A 24,775-nucleotide genomic window follows, 5' to 3' on the forward strand; every position below is an offset into this window, starting at 1 on the left:
ATGTGAAGAAAATTTTTTTCATCCAGAGGGTGGTTGGAATCTGGAATGAACTTCCTGAAAGGGTGATGGAGGCAGGTTTGATTGAGGTATTCAAAAGGGAATTGGATTGCTATCTGAAAAGAAAGATTGTGCAAGGTTACGGGGATAAGGCAGGGGTGTGGGATTAGGTAGATTGCTCTTTCAGCGAGCCAGTGCAGACTTGATGGGCTGAATGGCCTCCTTCTGCACAGTAGACATTCTGTGACAGCAGTGGACTTGGCTGTGATAACCTATTAATGTTCACTGTCAACTTGTAAATGAATAATAGCTGTTTGGGTAAAGTTTATCACTTGTTAATTTTTTCCACTCCTAAAGATGGTGCATCTTTGCTAGGGTGGAGTTCATACCCTTGAATATCTTCTTAATTTATATGTGAACCATAATGATAAGAATTGGTGGACTATTAGCAATTAGATAAACATAGTGATGTTGTGGAACAGAGGAAGGAGTCAGAAGCATGAGCAACATGTTCCAAGGAGAAAAAAATCAAACTTAATTATACAACTTTTGTCTTTGATATTGATACTGAAGTTGATGTGTACTGCATTGTAAAGTACCTTGGGAAATCATGAGGTTGTGGAAAGCACTATTATTTTATATCTAGAAGGCATCAGCTTGTTCTCAAGTTTCACCCTCTTTTCATTCCTTGAACGGCAAACTTCTTACCACCAAATTTCTTCTGGTTTATTGGCCTGCCTTCATCTTTGCAGAAAGGTTTCACATCTGAGTGACACGAACACTGCTCGTCAGAACAAGGAGGAATAGGCAGAGAGACATTGTTGGGAGTTTATTAACAATAGTGAACATTATGTCCAAGTGATTAATACCTGTGCCCAGGCTGTGCAACTACATCTTCTTAACCTTCCTAACCCTGCTGCTACGTTTTGCTCCCAAGACATCCACTGTGGAGGTGGAGGCAGCCTGCTGTCTGTGATGAACTTGGCGGACGTCCTCTGGAGGGCCAGGACCCCTGCTTTTGGAGTCTTGCTGTGACTTGCTGTGGCAGTGGCACCCTCCTCGGCCTGTGGAGCTTGAACTGCTGGAGTCACAGAAAGAGGGGATTCTGCTGAGTCACGTGGGTGGATGGCCCTGGGGTGTGCATCTGCTGATTTTCCTCCCTATGGGTGCCCAAGAGCCCCTGGCTGACTCCATGTAGAGAAGGGGAAGCTAGAATGAGATCTGTTGCCCCGCACCCCTCTTGCATACACACTGTTGGAGGCCAACTATGGCACCAGCGATGGAGTTCAACCCGCGCAACAGTGCAGGAGCGACATCCTGGGCTAAGGTCTCCAAGGTGGCCACCATTCTACCAGTGTTGCGCCAGCATGCCAACACACTGAGGTCTATCACTTCAGCCTGAAGGCAGATGGACTCCTCCATTGTGCCTTGCAATCTGAGGAATGCAAAGGACATCTCTTCTTGACGTTCCTGAGCTTTCCTTTGCAGCTGTAGCAACTGTGACATGACTGAGTCCAAAAGCTCGTCATCTGACTCAGCAAATGTGTGGCCTACAGCAGTCCTCCAAGTGCCGGGGACTTTGGAAGTCTTTGCCGCTGCCTGCTGTGGATCAGAAAGTGCGATGTGCTCACCAGATTGTGATCCCAAGGCTACTCTAAAGCTAGGACCCACCGAAGTGCATATCTTTGTGCTGGTGGAGGGCGTAAGTGAGCGCTGTGATGGGACTTCAAGGAGGGTGCCTTCAGATTCCTCTTCAGGGGTTTGTTCGGGGCTTGATTGGAGGCCCTGGGTTGTTGACTCCATCAGCTGTTTCCCAGAGGTCCCTACGAAAGCAAATGGAGATAATTAGTGCATGGCAGTGGCCTGTGAAAGAGTACATCACTTACAGCATAGTTGTCCGATGGATGTTGCACTGCTGAATCCTCACTTGATAGGGCACCGCCGACCTCACTGTCAGCACAGGAATGGTCCAGAACCTCGCCGGCCAGGTGGATGGCTCTGTTTTCAAAGTTCGTGAGGACCTTGATTTCAGGCATTCCTCTACCAGTCTGCCACTTCTCCCTCTGGCTGTGTACCAGCTTGTCCTGCATGAATAGAGATGGAAAGTGTAAGCAGGATGCCAGCCGGGCCAGATGATAAGTATGCCTGTAATGTGTGGGCAGTGAGTGGTTCCATGGGCGGGATGAGGACCATGAAGGTGTGAATGAGAGAGCAAATGGTGATGTTCCTTGAGCTGGCAGTGAGTGAGGGCCCTGTGGATGTTTGTGAGTGTGTGAGTTGAGAGTGATGAGAAGATTGACTTACCCTGGCAGAAGGGAGATCATTCATTCTCTTGTGGCACTGAATGGCTGTCCTCTTTTACATGGCATTACGCCTACCACCGCCTTCCAAGCCAGATTGGTGATGTAGCTGTCCATCCTGCAGCCAGAGGAGAGGGGGTGGTAGAGGACATCACAGTGGCCTCCACAGTGTTCAAAAGGCGCTCGAGGGATGCATTATTAAACCTGGAGGCTACAGTCTTTTCGCCTTTCGGGGACGTATCTTCCGTACAGCAGTCCTGGGCTGGAAGAACTGAGAGGTGCACACGCGGCTGCACTTTAAATATGGCACCCGGCATGATGAATCGGTGAGGCAAAGGCGAATGACAACCCGCCCACCACCAAAATGGCATATTTCCCTGGAATGCATAATTAATGTGGAGGGTTTGGGATAATACGTCGTGAGAAGCCACCATTTTGGCTGGCGGGTAATACGTCATTTCCCATCCCGTTACTGCACTTAGTGCAAATCTGGGATGATTCTGCCCAACATTCCCCAATCCATCACCATTTAAATAATATTCTGCCATCCTGTTTTTCCTACCAATGTGGTAGGAAAGTTATACTGCATCTGCCATGTATTTGTTCACTCACTCAACTTGTCTAAATCATCTTGAAGCCTTTTTACATCTTCCCCACCACTCATTTCCTTTGCATCTTATAATAGTTTCAATAACTTTTTTGTTTCAGGGACTTAGCTGGTCTCAAAACTTTTTTTTCAAAGCAGAAAAGTTGATAGCAGTTGCACATTCTGACCTTGCACATTTAACAGAAATTCAGTGTCCATCAAGAGTTTTCACTCCCTCTAAGTAGAAATGCACCACCAGTCTTCCTGCAATGAACTGGAAGATTTTTGGTGGGGAGAAGGGGGTGGGGGCAGGAGGCTGTAAATATCAAGAGGGATTCTTCTGCGTGTCCTCAAACTTTTTCAGGGTTTCCACAGCTCTTCTACCAAAGTTATGGCAAAGAATGGGAGAGCTCTGGTGGTACCACCAAACCAAAATTTGAGATTAACAGCGCAATTTCTTATATTAATACTGAACAAAACATCTTTAAATGGTTATCTTTCATCGGGAGAAAATAGTATTTTATTTCAAATGATTTAAACTTAACGATGGTCAATTGGAATTATTTGTTTTCTGCTAATAGGCTACTGCTCATCTCAAATATAGCAAGCTCTCCCTTCATTATAGCTCCAAGTTCAGCTCAAAATGGTCTTTTATGTCAGCAAATCAATGATTGTATAAGAAATAAACTTTTAAGGGGCACTACTTGTTTATTAAAATTTATCATATGGTAATTATGTCTGTATGTGTGTCCAAACATATATTATTTTTTTAAGGTGGGGGTGGGGCAATTTGACAGCCCTACAGGAGCTGCAGACAAATTTGGGGAAGGCTGACAGGCATTAACTCAATGTCAGAGTATAATTACTAGCAACAAGTCTGGTACTACATGGATATTATTTATGGGTAAATACAATCACAACTGAGCCTGATTCCGTTTCCATCCCCACCAACTTCAAAGTTTAGCGGAGGTTGCTGGGTAGACTAGGATCAGGAGCCCCGGCCAATTTTCCTTTTGCTAATTATAGGACACTGATGACTATAGCACCCTTACTGATTCCAGCTGAGATCAGCTCAACACAAAAATATGTTAAACCTGGGCTCAGTTGTTCATTGCCTACCAGTTATTAAGCTGAAACACTGGAGGGGCTTAATATATTATTGTAAAGTTGCTGTTACGTTGCTGTTTTAATACAGATTTTGGTATCATCGTCTTTAGGAAGTTAGCTCTCAACATTTATGCTACTGCAAGGTGGGCAGGGATGGGGGGTGCGGGGGATGCAAATTTGTACACTTAGGTAAAGTTAACTCTCATGAGGATGCCACTGGGCTACAGAAAACATTGCAAACATCAAACACTCCCAAAGCCTGTATTGAAACAATATTGGGATAGTAATTTAAGATTAGTACACATATTATTGAAATAGGGCACAAGAAGATGCAAGATCTTAAATTCATTTGAAACATTTCTATGTTACAGGTTTGGCTACTTTACCATATTGTTACAAAAATTTGATTCACGTGAGCTAATCTGTTTCTTGTGACATTCATGCTGCTTTTACAGTGCTTTAGTATCAAGTCTTGCACTGTAAAGGCAACTGTAAAGATAGCTTATCAGATTTGTTCAGGCAGTTGCTTGGAAACTAATTTTCTAATAATGGAGTTGGCGTTGGTGCCAGCCATTCCAGATTCTGGATGCATAAGACCCGTGCAATAAGAGCTGATAGAATTAAATTCAATATAAAGGTAGCTTTAATTTATCAGATCAAGTGTCCCTACACTGTACAGTAGTAACCCACTACATTAATCAGCTCAAAATTCCTCCAAACACAATCCATATTTGAAAGCAAAGGTTTTTTTTCCCAAATGGCTATCCAAATGAATTGGACTGCTTTTCTATAGTCCAGGTAGCATGCTTTGCAGAGATCTTGCACATTTTAATAAAATACTAGGCAATAAATGAATCACCAATTCTCATCACTTCCTTCATACAACTGTATTATTGTTTAACCTTTAGTTTTTGTCAAAAAAGTCAATGATTCTCATTTCAATGCTGCAGTAATTTTTTATTTATTCATGGGATGTGGGAAAAAATGGCAAGGCTAGCATTTATTGTCAATCACCTAACTGCCCTTGAAATTGTAGTGGTTATCCGTTTTCTTAAACTACTTAAGTCCTTGTAACGCAAGTACACCTACAGTGCTGTGAGGGAAGGAGTTCCAGAACTTTAACCCAGCTACAGTGAGGGAAAGGCGATATATTTGCAAGTCAGGATGGTATGTTGACCTGGAGGGGAACTTGAAGGTCGTGGCATTCCCTTTTACCTGCTGATCATCTTCTATGTGTAGAAATTGTGGATTTGGAAGGTGCTGTTGAAGGAGCTGTGGCAATTTGCTACAGTGTATTTTGGCACTACAGCCACTGGGCGGGATTTTCCACACCTGCCCGCCGCCGGGATCTTCTGGTCCCGTCACAAGTCAATGGACCTCGAGCTGGGGCGTTGCCTCACCCGTGGCAGGTCCTGCCCGCAACGGGGCCAGAAAATCCTGGTCACTGTGTGCTTCTGGTGGCGGGTGTGAATGTTCAAGATGGAGGATCAGGTGCCAATCAAGCAGGCTTCCAAATTCTGAATGGTGTTGAACTTCTTGATTGTTGCTGGTGCTGCACTCAACTAGGCAAGTAGGGAGCATTCCATCATACCCCTGATTTGAGGCTTGTAGATGGTGGATGGGCTTTAGGGCATTAAGTTACTCACTGCAAAATTCTAAGCCTCTGACCTGCTCTTGCAGCCTCAGTATTTAGGTGGTTGCTCCAGTTAAGTTTCTGGTCAACGAATGTTGATGATGGGAATGCAGTGATGCTAATGACATTGAATGTCAAGGAGAGATGGTCATTGTCTGGCACTTGTGTGGCACAAATGTTACTTGCTACTTAGCAGTCCCAGCCTGAATATTGTCCTGGCCTTGCTGCATGCATCATGCCGCAACTGCAATCATCAGTGAACAATTCCACTTCTGATCTTATGCTGGAGGGCAGGTCGCTGATGAAGCAGCTAAAGATGGCTGTCAAATGGACAAGTTTTCAAGCACCAAGTCAGCATTTTCTTGAATTCTCTGTACTATCAGGTTTTGATTGGACAGATAAGAATGGCAGGTGCAGTTCCACCCTCACTTGTGCATTATTGAGGCCTAGGACAGGAATACATACAGTCAAGTTCAGAAAAGGCTGTGGAGTTAGTTACATTTTTGAATAGGAAGTAGTGAGAGCAAGCTTTCTCCAGGCTCAGAGGTTTAGTGAACAGGGGGGCTACTGGGGGATTTTTTAAAGTCTGATATGAAATCCCATCAGGGCAGCATAGCTCTTTTTTTTTAGAACAGAGTTGAGTTAGCAAACTCAATCAATTATTATTCTGTATTTTTAACTATAAAATAAAGCATTTTAAATTATTTGTACCAGGTCTTGTCTTATTTGGCATTTTCCAAATCTACTTTTGACAAGATTGGAAAGACATTTAAGGGTACGTATGAATGACATGGACATGTAGTTCAGGCCACAATGGATTCTAATAGTTATTTGGTAGTACAGAACTTGAGTATTGCTGAAAAAAGAGATGTGCCCAAGCTTTTCGTCTTGCACTCATCACTCACAAGAATACTAACATAAGGGGTAAAACACCAATTTATACTGTATGTGAAGAGACTGCTAATTGGTTGGCAAGTGGCATTGCCATGGAGAATACACAACTGATGGTGACTGACAGTTAACTGCCAGGCATTGTTTGAAATTTAAACCAGGCAGCTTGACTCCAATTGGTCAAGGCATTGCCCTGCGGAATAAGTCAGCAAATGACTGTCACTTATTTTGTTTAGCTGAACAGGCACAATATATGTACATGTTCTTTCTGAAGCAAAGAACAGGGCAATGTGTATTAATATGTAGCTTCAATACCCACAAATGCACCACAATGTAAGCCCGACCAACAATCTTAAATTGACCATAAGACCATAAGACATAGGAGCAGAAATTAGGCCATTTGGCCCATCGAGTCTGCTCCGCCATTCAATCATGGCTGATAAGTTTTTCAACCCCATTCTCCCGCCTTCTCCCCGTAACCTTTGATCCCCTTACCAATCAAGAACCTATCTATCTCGGTCTTAAATACACTCAATGACCTGGCCTCCACAGCATTCTGTGGCAATGAATTCCATAGATTCACCACTCTCTGGCTAAAGAAGTTTCTCCTCATCTCTGTTCTAAAAGGTCTTCCCTTTATTCTGAGGCTGTGCCCTCGGGTCCTAGTCTCTCCTACTAATGGAAACATCTTCCCCACGTCCACTCTATCCAGGCCTTTCAGTATTCTGTAAGTTTCAATCAGATCCCCCCATATCCTTCTAAACTCCATCGAGTATAGACCCAGAGTACTCAAACGTTCCTCATATGTTAAGCCTTTCATTCCTGGGATCATTCTCGTGAACCTCCTCTGGACCCTCTCCAGGGCCAGCACATCCTTCCTGAGATACGGGGCCCAAAATTGCTCACAATATTCTAAATGTGGTCTGACCAGAGCCTTATAAAGCCTCAGCAGCACATCCCTGCTTTTATATTCTAGTCCTCTCGAAATAAATGCCAACATTGCATTTGCCTTCCTAACTACCGAAACAACCTGCAAGTTAACCTTAAGAGAATCCTGGACTAGGACTCCCAAGTCCCTTTGCACTCCAGATTTCTGAATTCTCTCCCCATTTAGAAAATAGTCTATGCCTCTATTTTTCCTACCAAAGTGCATGACCTCACACTTCCCCACGTTGTATTCCATCTGCCACTTCTTTGCACATTCTCCTAGCCTGTCCAAGTCCTTCTGCAGCCTCCCCGCCTCCTCAATACTACCTGTCCCTCCACCTATCTTTGTATCATCTGCAAACTTAGCCAGGATGCCCTCAGTTCCTTTATCTAGATCATTAATGTATAAAGTGAAAAGTTGTGGTCCCAACACTGACCCCTGCGGAACTCCACTAGTCACCGGCCGCCATCCTGAGAAGGACCCCCTTATCCCCACTCTCTGCCTCCTGCCAGACAGCCAATCTTCTATCCATGCTAGTACCTTGCCTCTAACACCATGGGCTCTTATCTTACTGAGCAGCCTCCTGTGCGGCACCTTGTCTAAAGCCTTCTGGAAGTCCAAATAGATTGGCTCTCCTTTGTCTAACCTACTCGTTACCTCCTCAAAGAATTCTAACAGATTTGTCAGGCATGACCTCCCCTTGATGAAACTATGCTGACTTTGCCCTATTTTACCATGCACTTCCAAGTATTCTGAAATCTCATCCTTAATAATGGACTCTAAAATCTTACCAATGACCGAGGTCAGGCTAATCGGCCTGTAATTTCCCATCTTTTGCCTTACTCCCTTCTTAAACAGGGGGGTTACATTAGCGATCTTCCAGTCCTCTGGGACTCTCCCTGACTCGAATGATTCCTGAAATATCACCACTAACACCTCCACTATCTCTTCAGCTATCTCCTTCAGAACTCTGGGCTGTAATCCATCTGGTCCAGGTGATTAATCCACCTTCAGACGTTTCAGTTTTCTGAGTATCTTCTCCTTGGTAATGGCCACCATACTCACCTCTGCCCCGACTCTCTTGAACTTTGGGATGTTACTCGTGTCTTCCACCGTGAAGACTGACGCAAAGTACCTATTCAGTTCCTCCGCCATTTCTTTGTTCCCCACTACTACTTCTCCAGCATCATTTTCCAGCGGCCCAATGTCCACTTTTGCCTCTCTCTTACCCTTTATATATCTAAAAAAACTCTTGCAATCTTCTTTTATATTACTGGCTAGTTTATCCTCATATTTAATCTTCTTCCTCCTTATTTCTTTTTCAGTTGTCCTCTGTTGGTCTTTGTAGGCTTCCCAATCCCCTGGTTTCCCACTGCTCTTCGCCGCATTGTATGCTTTCTCTTTAGCTTTTATGCTGTCCCTGACTTCCCTTGTCAGCCATGGTTGCCTCATCCTCCCTTTAGTATGCTTCTTCTTCCTAGGGATGAATTTTTGCTGTGTCTCCCAAATTACTCCCAGAAACTCCTGCCATTGCTCTTCCACTGTCTTTCCTGCTAGGCTCATCTCCCAGTCAATTCTGGCCAGCTCCTCCCTCATTCCTCTGTAGTTGCCTTTATTTAACTGTAATATCATTACATCTGATTCCAGCTTTTTCCTCTGAAATTGCAGGGTGAATTCTATCATATTATGGTCACTTCCTCCTAAGGGTTCCTTCACCTTAAGCTCCCTTATCAAATCTGCCTCATTACACATCACTAAATCTAAAATTGCCTGTTCCCTAGTGGGCTCCAACACAAGCTGCTCCAAAAAGCCATCTCGTAGACATTCCACAAATTCCTTTTTTTTGGGATCCACTACCAACCTGATTTTCCCAGTCTACCTGCATATTGAAATCCCCCATGATCACTGTAACCTTGCCTTTCTTACATGCCTTTTCCATCTCCTGGTGTATCTTGTGCCCCACATCCTGACTACTGTTCGGAGGCCTGTACATAACTCCCATTATGGTTTTTTTACCTTTGCGGTTCCTTAACTCTACCCACACAGATTCTACATCATCTGACCCTACGTCATTTCTTGCTATCAATTTCATTTTATTTCTTACTAACAAAGCAACCCCATCCCCTCTGCCAACCTGCCTATCTTTTCGATAGGATGTATATCCTTGGAAATTTAGCTCCCAGCCCTGATCCCCTTGCAGCCATGTTTCCATGATGCCCACATCATCATACCTGCCAATTTCAATCTGCGCCACAAGCTCATTTACTTTATTTTGTATACTGCGTGCATTCAGATATAACACCTTCAGTCCTGTATTTCCTGTCCCCTTTCTCATTGTCATCCCTTTATCTGATGTGCTTGAAGTTAGATTCCTAGCCCTTTCCAAACACCCTGTCCTATTTTGTGTTCTGGGGACTTTAATAGCCTCTCCTGGGCTCTCCTTTCTTTTCAGTTTTTTCATAATTTTCCATGAAGTTGAATCCACCCCCCAACATGCTAACCTGCTGCTTTGTTTCCGATTAGTCATACTTCTTGGAGTTTTACCCTTCCCTCCCTCCCCACTTTCTAGTTTAAAGTCCTATTGACCACCCTATTTACCCTTTTCACTAGAACATTGGCCCCAGATCGGTTCAGGTGGAGACCGTCCCAACGGCACAGATCCCTTCTGTTCCAACACTGATACCTGTGCCCCATGAAATGGAACCCCTCTTTCCTGCACCAACCAAATTGGTTGTCAGTGTACTTCTTAACATAGAGGATTATTTAGCAAATGTTGTCTAATCACGGAATCACATCTAATGTTGGACACTGGGTTTCGAGTTTTGTAAGCACGGGCTAGTTGGGTGCGGTTTGTATCCTGCCATTGCAAACAGGAGCTGGGACATGCTGTTTGATATGATCTGTCAGTCTTTGGGATGTACGGCCTACATACCTAGCACACACTGCCACTGAAATTCATATGCCACATTATTAGTGTGTGATTCGTGTGTGGTATTCTTGCGAGTGTTCTGATGAGTGCAAGATGAAAAGCTTGGACACGTCTCTTTTTTCAGCAATACAATGGATTCTGTTGTTATAGGTTATGCTACTCTATTCTAGATATCATGCATTTCAGGTACACCACAGCACCAAGTGTGTGGGACCTATCACTTGTGAAAATTTGTAAAATGAACAGTGATAATAATCTACATATTTCTTGATATATCCAGAAATGAAATTTAGAAATTTGTTGGGTTTTCTAACAGTTTAAATAAAAGTTCCTGTCCCCTACGGTTTCCACACATTCAACAGTGGCATGATGTATTAACTTACAAGTATTTTTCTTCGTATGGAAGAATAAAGAGTGCTCATTAGTGTAACAGCTGGGCAGTGACCACTAGATCAAAATTTGCAGCTTTGTAGCATTTACATCAGTTTTGAAATTGTGCTACTTTGGGGCCCTTCTGCATATACTGAGATTCTCCAAGCAAGTTCTCACCCTAACTTCTGAAATGCAATGTCAACAACTGAATGAAAAACAGTGTAATCATTTCAGAAAATGTTTATTAGTGTATGACAACACAGAGTACAGATAAACATTCAAGATGCTGCTTGCAGTACATGGCAAGTCCAGCTCCAAAAAGACAAATTTATGGACTCTCCACTTTGAAAATTTATGGCAAATTAAATGGGCATGTGCAAAATACTCAAACCACACAATTGTCGGACAGTTGTAAGTGGACAAATATTAGTCCAATGAACATTTTGACAGACTCAGTCAGTAATCTCATTCAAAATTTTATAGTGAATTGCTAAATTATCAAAAGTAAAATCTGAAAATGATAGAAACACTCCAGTGATCAGTCAGCATCTGTAGACAGAACAAAAAAGTTAATATTTCAGGCATGGACCAAGACCAGGTTAATTACCTAGGCAGTTAAGAAAAGCATTTCCTGCTGTACAGAGTTTGTCACCTCAAAGTGTAGAACAGGTTAAGCTCACAATGATTGATAATTAACATTTGAGAGAGTAGAACAAATTGGTGTACTAAAAACTGAAAATTTGTTCAGTTGCATATATATTTTTATAACCTGACGAAATAATCTTAGTCTGATCACATTTTTGTAACATGCAAGATAGCTGCAAGTGCGCAGGCATCAATTATGACTGCTTAGCAGGATGCTTCCGTAAGTTTGATTTAAAAAAAGTCTGTTGACTCAAAAGTAAATTATCACTGCAATCCTTTTGGGAAGCATAATTAATGCTGTAACAGTGTGAAATTTTCTATGAGCTGATAAACATGCCAAGGGTGCATCTTAAGTGCTTACAGTGTGCATTTTAGAAATGTATTTTGTGCTAATTTGTTGAACAGCATCATGGTAACTTCATCTGGGTAAACAGTCAGTAGTCTTTGATGTGACTGTTGTGCTGTTTGTGAACAACTGTACTAAAATGTGTTTGGGATCCTATGTCAAAAGAAGTGTGGGAAGTATCCTTTCCATTTACTCAGAGGTAAGATTTCTTCACAGGAAGCACTCTATAACTGCTTTTAAGCACCATTGATAATATGGTGTTTAAGAAGGTCGCCTGCTGTTTGTCATTTATTTGTTTAGGATTTAAATGCATTAATGTTTAAATTCTTTAAGAACCCAACTGTTGGCATATGTACTAAAATTCAACTTTACCAATTTCCTGACTCTTAGTGCTGCATTTACCAAACAACCAACTTGTTCCATTACAGGAAAATATGACATCAATAAAGAGTACTATTATCAGCACATCTAAGCACAAAATTTACATTTAAAATATCATGTTGCTGTTCACTACAGTTTGATTTAACTGGAAATGGTGGTTGTCCATCTAGTTTATTTCTTGTTTTGGAGAATTGGAAACTTGAGTCCAAACCTTTTGTGCTCAGAAAAGCGCAGATCATTACAAATATTTAGTGAAAGTTGAATTCTAGTTGTTGCAAGTTGGTCTTTTATTTTTCCTTCTCCTTGCTTCCACTTCCTCTGCTCTCACAAAAATGGCAATAATTGCTGGAATATAGGAGCCAGAAACTCCTCAGTAGCTAATGCTAGGTGATCTTTACATGTTAGAGCCCTGTCTGAGAAGGTTGTTGACTGTGAAGGGCTTCCAAGTTGAAATTCTCACCATCAAGCAGGAGTCATTACAACACAGAAAGCCATTCAGCTCATTGAGTGCATGCTTGTTCTCTATAGAGCAATCAGGTCAGTCCCATTCTCCCGTTTTATTCCCATAGCCAGGGAGTTTATTTCCCTCGGTTAGTCGATAATCAGGATTTGGAATCCAACCAATTTCTTTTTTCTCCCCAACGCCACCAATCACTCAACCCAAAGGCGCCAAGGCCAATTCTATCACTCTTATTTCTGCAGAGATCAGCTAAATCAGCAAAAATCATTGTTAAACCTGTGAGCCTTTCTGGTCTGTATAACTCAGTAACAAATTAGATACCACATAAACCTACTAAGCCATCAAATGGATTTTTTACAGGAACATAAAAGGTTCAATTTTCTTAGAAATTATATAACTGATACATTAAAGATAAACCTCAGCATTCAGGAAATGCATTTTTTTGAAGTCAGTAAAGTATATGACTCGCTCTGGTATGCAAATTATTTCAGGTTGTTTTTACTTTCAGGTCCCACATAGGTTCCAAGTTCATGTCAGTTCAGCATAAAAGGGGGCCATACTGGATACCTCAGGAGTAATTGAGCTACTGCATCTCACTATAAGATTCAACTGTATTATTATATTTGCTACTGAGAGATTATGAGCACTGGGGCCAAGTTAAAAAAGCAAATAATTTTTACTTAGTTCTGTTGAAGAGTCATATGGACTTGAAACGTTAACTGTGTTCCTCTCCGTAGATGTTGCCAGACCTGCTGAGTTTTTCCAGCTATTTTTATTTTTGTTTTGGATTTCCAGCATCCGCAGTTTTTTGCTTTTATCAAATAAGTTAATATTTGCCTCTCACAGGATTGGCAAAACAGCATTTTAATATGGCAAATCAAATCATCTTTTGGAGCATGATACAACAAATTGAATCCATCCATTTTCCAGGAACTTCCTGTTCAGGTAACAAAGCACCTTAGCTAAAAACAGAAAATGCTAGAAAAACTCAGCATCTTAGACTCCTGTTAATTCATTACAGCTGAGCTGGTTTAGAATTGTGATAAAATCTAGCAGGTTTAACATAGCGTAGCACACTCCATATACAGAATAATGATAAAACAAATTTTGGTTCCAATAAAATACTGACTTACCCCTCAGCTGAAATGAATTATATTTTAAATGATGGGAAGGAAAGAGGGAGACGTGAGAGCAAGAAAGGATTTCTTCAAGTAAAATATTTTCTCAGCCCACCACTATCTCAACGGTAATGTACTTTTCTGATCCCAAATTATTGCCATCAACTCACATATAAAAAATAGAATTACAGATTTTTCTTTTGGAGTTCAATATTTTCCAAATTCTTCCCTTAACCTCTCCAGGTCTATATGAATTGAAAAGCATGCCAACTATTACAAACCTGCTCCAAAAGGCATTCTTCATTTTAAAAAGTTGCTGTTCCAAGCCAGTTAGAGTAAACAACCTTCTCTCAGCCTCTTATGTATTACAGCTGAGTGTAGGATGTTTACAGTGCCTGGAGCTCAGTTGCACATGGTCAAGCTCTAGTTGGCACTGAAATGTACAGGAACCCGAACATTATCATTCAAATATCTTGTGTGACTAGAAACGATTAGTTTTCTTAATAAACTTACATGAACTCTCAGGATTTTAAAGCTAAGCTGATCTACATGTGCCAATGATACAGTCTAAAGCAAAAGCAAAGTGCCATTATCCTGGAAATCTGAAATAAAAACAGAAAATGCTGGAAATACTCAGTAGATCTGACCACATCTGTAGAGAGAGGAACAGAGTTAACATTTCAGGTCGATGACCAGAACTTTTGACAAGAAGTTCAGAAACCTGAGAACATTAGGCGGAATTCAATGTTTGTGGCAGTGGGGCCATCCACCATGTGGAAAACCAGTGGCAACCCTGCTGTAGCCCAGTCAGGTGCTTATATGCCTGCTGTTGGGCATTCCAGCCCCCAAGAGGGGAATTACCCTCTGGAAACCATGAATCGGGTTGAATGTCCTGCCTCTTGAGAGCTGCTGGCCAATCAAAGCCCAGCAGCCCTCCAGTGCCAGCCGTGCAACAGGGAGCAGTAACCACTACCAGTACTGCAGTGCAGCCTGCAGCAGGGATTGTCGATGGAGCCCCAGGAAACAAGTGAGTGGGACAGGTTTCCAGGGCCAGACAGGGAGGCTCAGGCAAGGGGCAAGAGAGAGGGGTAATTTAAAGGGGAGAGAGGGATCTTACTTTGGGTCTCTCTGTTCCTACCATTGGGTGTCTCTGTTGGGCAGAGTGTGTCCAACAAAGAAGGACCCCAGCCTCCTACCAGGCCTCAGGCCTACCTGCCAAGATTTTCCTGGTGGTGGGCCTGCATGCCCATCCCCTGCCCACTGCTAGCCTCCAAGCAGAAAGGCCAGCCGTGAGCCTTCCTGCCCTGGACTAAATTGGAGGGAAGCAGAAAGGCAAGGACTTCTCCACCCCACACCTTTCTGCCCGATCACAGAGCCCTCCCCTCCTCCACACTGCCCCTGGGAGTGGGTATAAACTCTGCTCCTTAATTCTGTTCCTCTCTCCACAGATACTGTCAGACTGGCTGAGATTTGATTTTGGTACAGTCTAAAGGTTCCCTTAGGGGCAATGTGTACATTTTATGTATTATTAGCCCAGGCCTTTGAATTACTAGTCCTGTGATGTTATCATACTACAGTACCCATCAATGACATCACAAATAATTAAGAGTAAGAGACTGCAACACTATTTGGGAAAATAAATAAGTAACTTGAAAAGAATATAGGATATAGAGAAAAGGCAAAAAGAATGGGATTAAGGAGATAATTACATATGAAGATCTAGCACCAGCAAACTCAATGTGCAGAATGACTTCTTGTGTTTATCTTCAGATAGCACCAGCTTCTCCATCAGCTACCAATCCTCACAACTAAGCTGATATTTAAAAAAAACCATCAATCACAGAATGATATAGCACAGGAGGCTATTTCACCCATCATGTTTTCATGACTCTTTGGTAGAGCTATTCAATTAATTCCAAATCACTCTCCTCTTTCCCCACAGCACTGTATTTTTCCTCCTTCAAGTATTAATGCAATTCTGTCTTGAAAATTACTCTTAAATCTGCTTCTACCACCCTTTCAGACAGTGCCTATTTAAAGTTGCTATTTAAAAAGTTCCCTCGTGTTGCCTTTTTTTTTTGCCAATCGCCTTCAATTTGAGTCCTTTGGTTACAAACCCTCTGTCCCTGGAAACAGTTTTTCCTCATTTACTCCATCAAAATTGTTTGAACACCTCTATCAAATCTCCCCTTCAGTTTTCCTGGTCTAAGGGAGAGCAACCCTAGCTTCTCTAGTCTCTCTACATAACTGACATCCCTGAGAGCTGGCACAATTCTAGTAAATTTCTTCTGCATTCTCTAAGGTCTTGCTATCATTCCTGAAGTGTGATGCCCAGAATTAAATGCATTACCTTATTTGAGGCCTAACCAGTGTTTCATAAAGGTTCAGCATAACCTTTGTTTTCTGTACTCTATTAATAAAGTCTATGGTCCCATATACTTTTTTCAAGCAGTTTACCAATTTGACCTGTCACCTTTGAGGGTGTGTGCACATACACCCGCCCTGGTAACCCTGTTTCTGCACCTCCTTTAAAACTGCACCATTTAGTTCATATTGTGTCTCATTCTTCCTACCAAAGCGCCTCACTTCACACTTCCCTGATAAATTTAATTTTGAATGACTTCCCATTTCATTAGTCTAGTCTTCCTGAGGCCTGTTACTACCCTCAAGGTTTACTAACTTACCAGTTTTATATTTTCTGTAAACTTTGAATTTATGCTCTGTATACACAAGTCCCAAGCAATGGTCCTGATACTAAACCCTGGGGAACACCACTGTACATTTCTCTGGACTGGACAACCATGGTTCACCAATATTCCCTGCTTTCTGTCCCTTAGCTCACTTTGTATCTAAGTTTGTCTCTTTAATCCCATGGCTTCAATTTTGCTAACGAGGTGCTCCATCAAATGCCTTGTGAAGGTCCATATACACAACATCAGCTGCATTACTCTCATCAATCTCCTCAGTTACTTCAAAGAACTCAAGTCAGTCAAATATGATTTACCTTTAACAACCCTGGGTGGCTTTCATCTGTTAGCCCATACTTTTCTAAATGCCAATTAATTTTTCTGAATTATTGTCAAGTTTCTCCATTACTAACAGCTGATTGGCCTGTAGTGGCTAGGTTTATCCCCCTCCCCACCTTTTTAAAAAACAGGGGTATAACATTTACAGGGGCTGCAGTGGTTTAAGGCAGCAGCTCACCACCGCCTTCTCAAGGGCAATTAGGGATGGGCAATAAATGCTGGCCTAGCCAGCAACACCCACATCCCGTAAATGAGTAATAAAAAAATTCTTCCAGTCCTCTGGAATCGTTCCCATATCTAAGGAGGATTGTAAGATTGTAGCTAGAACCTTCACAATTTCCACCTTTACTTCCCTCAGTAACCAAGGATGCATCCCATCAGGACCAGATGGCTCTTCTACTTTGAAGAGTGTTAATCTTTTAAGTAATCACCTCTTTATTCTCATCATTGCCAATTTAACCCCTCCTTTCACACTGCATTGGCAGCATCCTCTTTCTCTATTGAAGACAGATGCAAAGGGCTCATCTTAAAGTTACCCTCTGCCTATATATAAACATCTCTTTTTTTGATTTCTAATCCCTTCCTTTGACTACTCGTGTTTAGCAAAGGGACTGCATTCCATTATAGGTTAGCCATTAATCTATTGTCATAATTGCTCTCATTTTTTATTCTCCTCTGTACTTTCTATATTCAGCTTGGTTCTCTACTGTATTATGAACTTTACAATTGTCATAAATTCCCCTTTCTGTCTCATTTTGCACTCTATATTGTTAGTCTTCCAGAAAGCTTTGGGCTTGGATACACTTACATCTGCTCATATGGGAATGCATCTACTCTGTATTCAAATCATCTACACTTAAAAGCCCTCTTATTGTTCAATTACTGTTTTGTCTATCAATTTTTGATTCCCTTACACCTGAGCCAGATCCCTTTTCAACTCACTGAAGTTAGCCCTCAAGTTAAATATTTTTAAGCTTGATTGTACTTTGTCCTTTTCAATAACTATTCTAAACCTGATACGATCACTGTTCTTCAAATGCTCTTCCACTGAAACATGCTCTATATACTCCATTTCACTCCCTGAATTATATACAGCACTGCTTCCATCCTCGCTGAACTGGGAACACAATGATTAAGGAAGTTCTCTGGTAAATATCTCAGGAATTCCTCCTTTTTTGTCCTTTACATTGTTGCTATTGAAGGCTATATCAGGATAATCGAGATTTCCCATTATCACTACTTAATTCTTGTAACATTCTGTAATTTGCTCCTCCATCTTCTTCCACTATTTAGTTGCTTCTGTTTTTCCTTAATTCTAACCAAATTGACTCCTCAATTATATTTCTCCTTTCCAATTCTGATGATAGGTGGCATTATTGATCAAAGAAACTGTTTTTTTCCTTCTCTCCCCTCTCCCTTAAGTTCCCAATCCTCACCTTCTTTGAATAAGCCATTACATGCAAGTCAACTACCTATCAATCCTCAAAGTCTTGCACCATAACCAGCATTATGAGCAGAAAACTAATACCAAATCAGAGACGTTGGAAGAAGTTGTATCTACATATTAGAGTCAGAAGGATTGTTTCAGGAACTGCAATGTAGTTCTGTTTCTCAGGCACTCCTCCATTAAAACAAGCTTTAAAAAATACTCATGTTAAACAAATCATATACAACACACGGAAAGGCCAAATTTAAAGGATGCGCCATTCAGCTGAGAGCTGAGTTTAAATTTAAAACTGTTGGAGCTTGGCCCAGTACCGAACACCTTGTCTGACATGATGCAATGGAATAACAAACAACTGAATGCAAAATCTAGAGAGACACAGTGCTATCGTACTCAACAGTAACGAAAATTGTAACCAGTCTTCATCAAGAACTCGCATCAAATGAGCCACCGTTGAAAACTGCACAGGAGGGGAGTAACAAATGTGATCAATCGCTGAAATCCATCTGACTGAAGTAGAAGAAAAGTGCACTGAAGGCTAGATAACACTTGGATTCTTGGGACTCATTGCCCATACTTGCAACATTAGCAAGATCTGAATGGCAGTAAGTTACTCGACCACAAGGGCCATCATAGTTGATCACTCAGCAGATGGTCACCAGAATCTGTTGAAGGGTCATGAGGACTCGAAACGTCAACTGTGCTCTTCTCCGCCGATGCTGCCAGATCTGCTGAGTTTTTCCAGGTATTTCTGTTTCTGTTTTTGTTTTGGATTTCCAGCATCCGCAGTTCTTTGCTTTTACCAGAATCAGGAACCCTGGCTGATTTTGCCCCTCCCCCATTTTAGGGGCGACAAATTACAACATCCCAAATAATTAACTCTCATTTATTGGGCCACAAAGCTTCCAGGTATCAGTCAAAAATTTAAAACTTTTTAAAAATTCTAGGCAGAGAATTGTGGATACAACTTGAAGTACTTTTAAGGCAGTTATCCTGGAGGCATCAATTAAGTCAAACTGAGTTATACATTAAAGAAGAATATCGAGCAACTCTCACCACTTTGAAGAATCTGTTTGGATGTAGCCGGTGGTCGCAAACATCTGACTGAAAGCTGGAGAAACTATTTTACAGCTTCCAGTCGGGGATGTTTACAGCAACAGACCACAATTGTATTTTCACAGGAGATCCAACATCAAAAGATAATGTCACATGTATTTCAGTAAAGCTGAACAATTTATGCAACCTTCATGCTGTTATCTGTTTGAATTGTGGAAAATATTCAGCTGTGCAATTACTAATTTTGCCTCCTCAGTGCCACATTTGGTCAAATGCTGCCTTGATGTTGAGCAGCAACTCTCACCTCTCCTTTAGCATTTAACTTGCATTCATTTCTGTCTCAAGGCTGATCGGGACTGGAAGCAAGTGGTTCTGGCAGAGTCAGTGTACACTGGTGAGTAGATGTAGCTTGATGACACAATTGATAACTCCTTGTTGAGTAGTAATTGGCTAAGTTAGATGTATCCTGTTTTCTATCTTTCCTCAGTTCTGATAATGGGTCATCATCGATCCGAAATGTTAACTCTACCTCTCCACAGATACTGCCTGACCTGCTATTTCCAGCAGTAGGCGGCATTGTTACCATTTCAGAGAAAAAAAAATAAAGCACAAAAGATTGTCAAAATCAAAAGTACTGGAATGTGTAATATGCAATAAAAATGTATTTGCAACCAAATCTTAAGTGAATATTTCTTTTGCAATATCCAATTTTAAAAATTCCTCTATGACTCTATTGTGCACTTGTGGTGCCATGGCATACAAGGCCTAGTGCTGGAAAATGGGATTAGAATAGTTAGGTACTTGTTTGACCGGCACAGACTCGATGGGCCGAAGGGCCTTTTTCTGTGCTGTAGACCTCTGACTCTAAAAAAAATCTTAAATGACTTCACTTACCACCCACATATTTATAAAAATTTAACAATGGCCAGTGACTCCTAGTTTGTAGACATCAAAGAGCAACATCTCTAAATGATGTAGCATATAATAAGAGAATGCACAAGGGTCCTGACAATTCATGCCAATATTTAAGTCTAAACCTTTTCTTCTGTAGCACAATATTCTGGATAGGAATTGAACTCAATATAAAATTGTTTGGTCTTTATTTGTTAAAGCACATCAAAGGACTATAACTCTAACTACAAATTCAAATATCTAATGAGGTTAAGAAAGGAGGAAAAGGAAACAAGTAAAATTATGAATTTAAAATTGAATTTTCTTCTCTCGTACAGGAAGTCATAATTAGCAAGGAAACTACATGGAATTGATTTCAATGTAAACAGACAAAGTATTCTCGCCACTCCTGCAGAGCACAGTTCTCAGGCCTTAACAGGTCAGGCCAGAAAATCCCAATTACATTCTTAGATAACTATTCTTGGGTAGTTCAGCAATCTGACCGGCAAGTATGAAATATTTAAAAAACATCCGGCTTGTATCAAACTTAAGGTCTTAAATACAGACTTCCCTTTTCTCATTGGTTTATCTTCTCAGAGAGCCAATTAACATTTTTAGTACTATGGCTGAGTATTCCCCTTTGATAGCTGCAACCTGGTTTCAGAGGCCACAGCAATTTTCAAGTCTAGTCTTCCAGTTGGCAAAAAAATGAAGCCCTTAAATCCAATGAAAAAAACATCAGTTGCTAGAAATATTCACCCTCTCATACACCATGATCCCCATCTGTCTCCATTCCTGTTCCACTCCTGACTAACCATATAAATGCCTGGGATTGGAAAAATTGTGGGGTGAGGTAAGCCTCTGGGAAATTCCTCTCAGATCTCCTAAGGCAATTAAACAAGGGCATCAGTAACTGGGAAACACATCAGGAAACACATCCTCCAATATCTCACCTCCTTTCTATACTTAGTGATGGCAATCACAACTAAAAACTCATCCAGCTCCCTCTTGAATGCCTACAGTGAAACCATACTCATTGCGGCAACTGACTTGTTGCACTGGTCAACTCCTCAGTGAAAAGCATCTCTAACCTAGATGTATCTTTATATAACTTAAAAACTTAACCATGTTTCCATGTCCTCCTCAACATATCTAACTCAAACTGCCTATCTCCAGCAGAGGGATTTGGGAGTCTTCGTGCATGAATCCCAAAAAGCTAACATACAAGTTCAGCAGGTAATAGGGAAGGCAAATGGAATGCTGGCCTTTATTTCAAAGGGAATAGAGTATAAAAATAGGGAAGTCTTGCTATAACTATACAAGACACTAGTTAGACCACACCTAGAATACTATGAAGTTTTGGTCCCCTTATCCAAGGAAAGATATACTGGCATTGGAGGCAGTCCAGAGAAGGTTCACTAGGTTGATCCCTGGTATGGAGGGTTTTTCTTATGAAGAGCGGTTGACTAGGTTGGGCCTGTACTCATTGGAGTTTAGAAGAATGAGAGATGACCTTATTGAAACATATAAGATTCCCAGGGGGCTCGACGCGGTAGATGCTATGGGGTTGTTTTGCCTTGTGAGAGAATCTAGGGCCGGAGGGCATAAATCTCAGAGTGAGGAGTTACTCATTTAAGACAGAGATGAAGAATTTCTTATCTCAGAGGATATTGAATCTGTGGAATTCTTTCCCGCAGATGGCTGTAGGAGGCTGGGTCGATAAGTATATTCCAGGCAGAGAGACATAGATTTTTAATTAGTAAGGGAATCAAGAATTATGCAGAAAAGTAGAGTTGAGGATCATCAGGTCAGCCATGCTCTCACTAAATGGAACAGACTGGATGGGCCGAATGGCCTACTTCTGCTCCTACGTCTTATATCAATCTACTTGCCCAATCTTAATACTCTAATATTACTACTACTACTTCTTCTTAATTCAGCATCACCTCAGATTCAAAAATAAAACCAGTTAGCCAGACAAATTTACCTGGATATGCAATGAGTTAAAACTTTTCATGTTAATTACCACTCACATGGCAGAATGCTATGCTCATTACTTAGCATTTATTCAAAGTTCTCTGGAAAGGTCAACATTTTCCAGAGGATGGTTGTGATGGGTCAATTTTGTTATACACACAACAGTAGCAATTGTAGGAGTTTTGATTCTGCTGCATAACTGTGTATTGTGTTAAGATGATAAGGCAAAAAACTGAATCCAGGTCAATTGAAGAACAAAACCAAAACTTTTATCCGTTAGGATAACATGGCTTAACCAAAGACTTTCTTGAATTTCAGTAAAATATATTCACCCAGTGTGCTGACCCCAATTTAAGATAACTTTTGCCTTTTTAAAAATTTCTCTACCCCAATCTTCCCTCTCAAAAGTCTCATTCATTCTGTATCCCTCTCCAGGTTTTAATTTTCTCTTTGACAATCTGCACATTTTAATTCTGCCCCAAATCACACCAACAGCCTCCATTATTGCTATGTTTTTCTCTCTTTCTTCCCACCACTTCTGCTGGTTGAATGTTTCATGCTAATGAAGGTGGAACGTGCCCATGTTCTTTAGCAATAGCAAAATCACTCTTTAATCATTGGTTGTCAACATAGTTATCTATACGCTCGGCAAAATTATAACTAACTGTTTCTCTGTCCACAGATGCTGACAGGATTGCTGCATTTTCTATTTTTGTTATATAGATAAGCACTGTCCTTTGAAATGCAATCACCCTAAAATCTACGAAAGCTTTTACTCAATCATATGTCAACCAATCCTATAGTGTAGTGGTCATCAAGACTACCATCCAAACACCAGTTCCAAAATGAGAAAAGGTGATCCATGTCCACAGCTCCAAAAGACCACTTGCAACTTATTTATTTAATTTTATCAGAAAACTAAAAATCGAGTTGAGTGTAAGAAATTAGACAATTTATAGGAGAAACTCAACTGTGCAGCTCCTTACTTTCTGACCATCCTTGCATCATATTACTTTCCAGTTTTAAAAACAGCTTGGCATCGCCAAACACCACTACTTAACGTATCACAAACATCCGTCCTCCACTTTTCAATCTTTACATAGCATTAAAAAAAAGTAAGCTCCCCTTTAAAACAGAATTAAGTTATTTTGATTGGCTTTTCCACATACTTTCTTCAGAGGAAAAATAAATATATTTTCACTCTGCAGCCATGCTTCAGACTTACAAACTTAGATATAATCACGGAAATATCAAAAATGAAGTCATCTTCCCTCTTTCCCCGAAACTGAATAATTGGATTAGTTTTGTGCTATGAGGAAGTCACTTGACTTTATATTTGGGAAAAAACCCTCTCTGCTCTCTACAGAGTGTCTAGAAATTATAGGACACTGCAAATCATTTATTTTCCAGATCTTTTGAACAATCAAGACATTTTTGAGGTATTCAATAAACTAGCAGGGAAAAAAACACCAGTCACCAACTCAATAAAACAGACAGCAGTTTGGGAGGGGAAAGAAATCAGCTTACAACAATTAAATGAATCAGGAAGTGAAATATTTTCCTGCAGTTATTTGTGATTATCTAGTTCCCTGGCCTTTAGTCACTATCGCAATTCATTGCTCATGCCAGTATACCATAAGATCTGGAAGCATCAGCACTATATATCTCAAAATTGCTTTAAAAAAAGTGTCGAATTTCGGACACATTTTAGGAAGGACCGGAGAGTTCTGTAGAAGGTACAGAAGGAATTTAGCCAAATGTTTCCAGGGGTGAGGGATCACAGTTAAAGTGGACAGACTGGAGAAGCTGGGGTTCTTTTCCTTAGGGCAGAGGAGGCTAAGGGGAGATTTGACAAAGGTGTTTAAAACCATGAAGAGTTTGGGGTGGAAATAAAAAGAAACCGTTTCCAACGGCTGAAGGATCCATGATCAGAGGACATAGATTTAAGTAACTGACAAAAATCCAGAGATGACATGAGGAAAAAAAAACTACTTTTTTTTCTGAAATACAACATGTGGTCAGCATTTAGAATGAACTATCTGATAGGGTGGGAGAAACAGATTCAATAGTACTGTAGCTTGAAGGAAATTGAATAAACACTTGAAAAAGAAAAATACAGGCTTCTGGGGAAAGCGCAGGGTAGCAGGATTAATTGACTAACTTGCCAAAGAGCCAGCAAGGCATGATGGTCCGAATGGCCTCCTGTGCTGTATCATATGTGTGCATGAGAGCAATGAACAGATAACGACAGGATTGGGCCTGGCTATGATGCCTTCCACCTGAGAATTGTCCAGGCATAAGCATAAGAACTAATTATTTATTGAGGGAAGAGCCAGAGTATTTTTGCACATTCCAGAATTGCACCTTAGCTGGAGTCAGAGCCTTTAGGAGTTGAGGGAAAAAAGGAAAAGAAAATGTTTTATAATCTTTAACTATTCAGAATTGCAAAATCTACAAGGATCTCCTGCAAGACAGGATTTTTTAAAAAATCATGTTTTAAAGACTTTCATTGTCCTGCATATCATACTTTTATAGACAAATAAATGTCTACAGTTCAAAAAAGTCTCTGCTCACTTTCCCAAAGCTGTAAACTTCATTCCTGTAGGCCCAATGGTCATAGAATAGTACAGCAAAGATGGAAGGTCATTCAGTCCATCATGCCTATGCCGTACTATGAATAAGAAGTCT

At 40.9% G+C, this 24,775-nt stretch overlaps 1 long non-coding RNA gene across 1 annotated transcript in view; it reads right to left on the minus strand.

The window, feature by feature from the left end:
• Positions 1 to 10,968: 10,968 nt before the first annotated feature.
• LOC144679953 (uncharacterized) overlaps positions 10,969 to 24,775 on the minus strand; it is a 59,792-nt gene continuing 45,985 nt past the window's right edge. The window contains exon 2 of the long non-coding RNA XR_013576455.1: positions 10,969 to 11,292. This is a non-coding gene — a long non-coding RNA (uncharacterized LOC144679953). The remainder of the gene's footprint in view (positions 11,293 to 24,775) is intronic.

The sequence above is a fragment of the Cetorhinus maximus genome, chromosome 4 (genome assembly GCF_964194155.1).
Source record: "Cetorhinus maximus chromosome 4, sCetMax3.hap1.1, whole genome shotgun sequence".
NCBI classification, from domain to species: domain Eukaryota; kingdom Metazoa; phylum Chordata; class Chondrichthyes; order Lamniformes; family Cetorhinidae; genus Cetorhinus; species Cetorhinus maximus.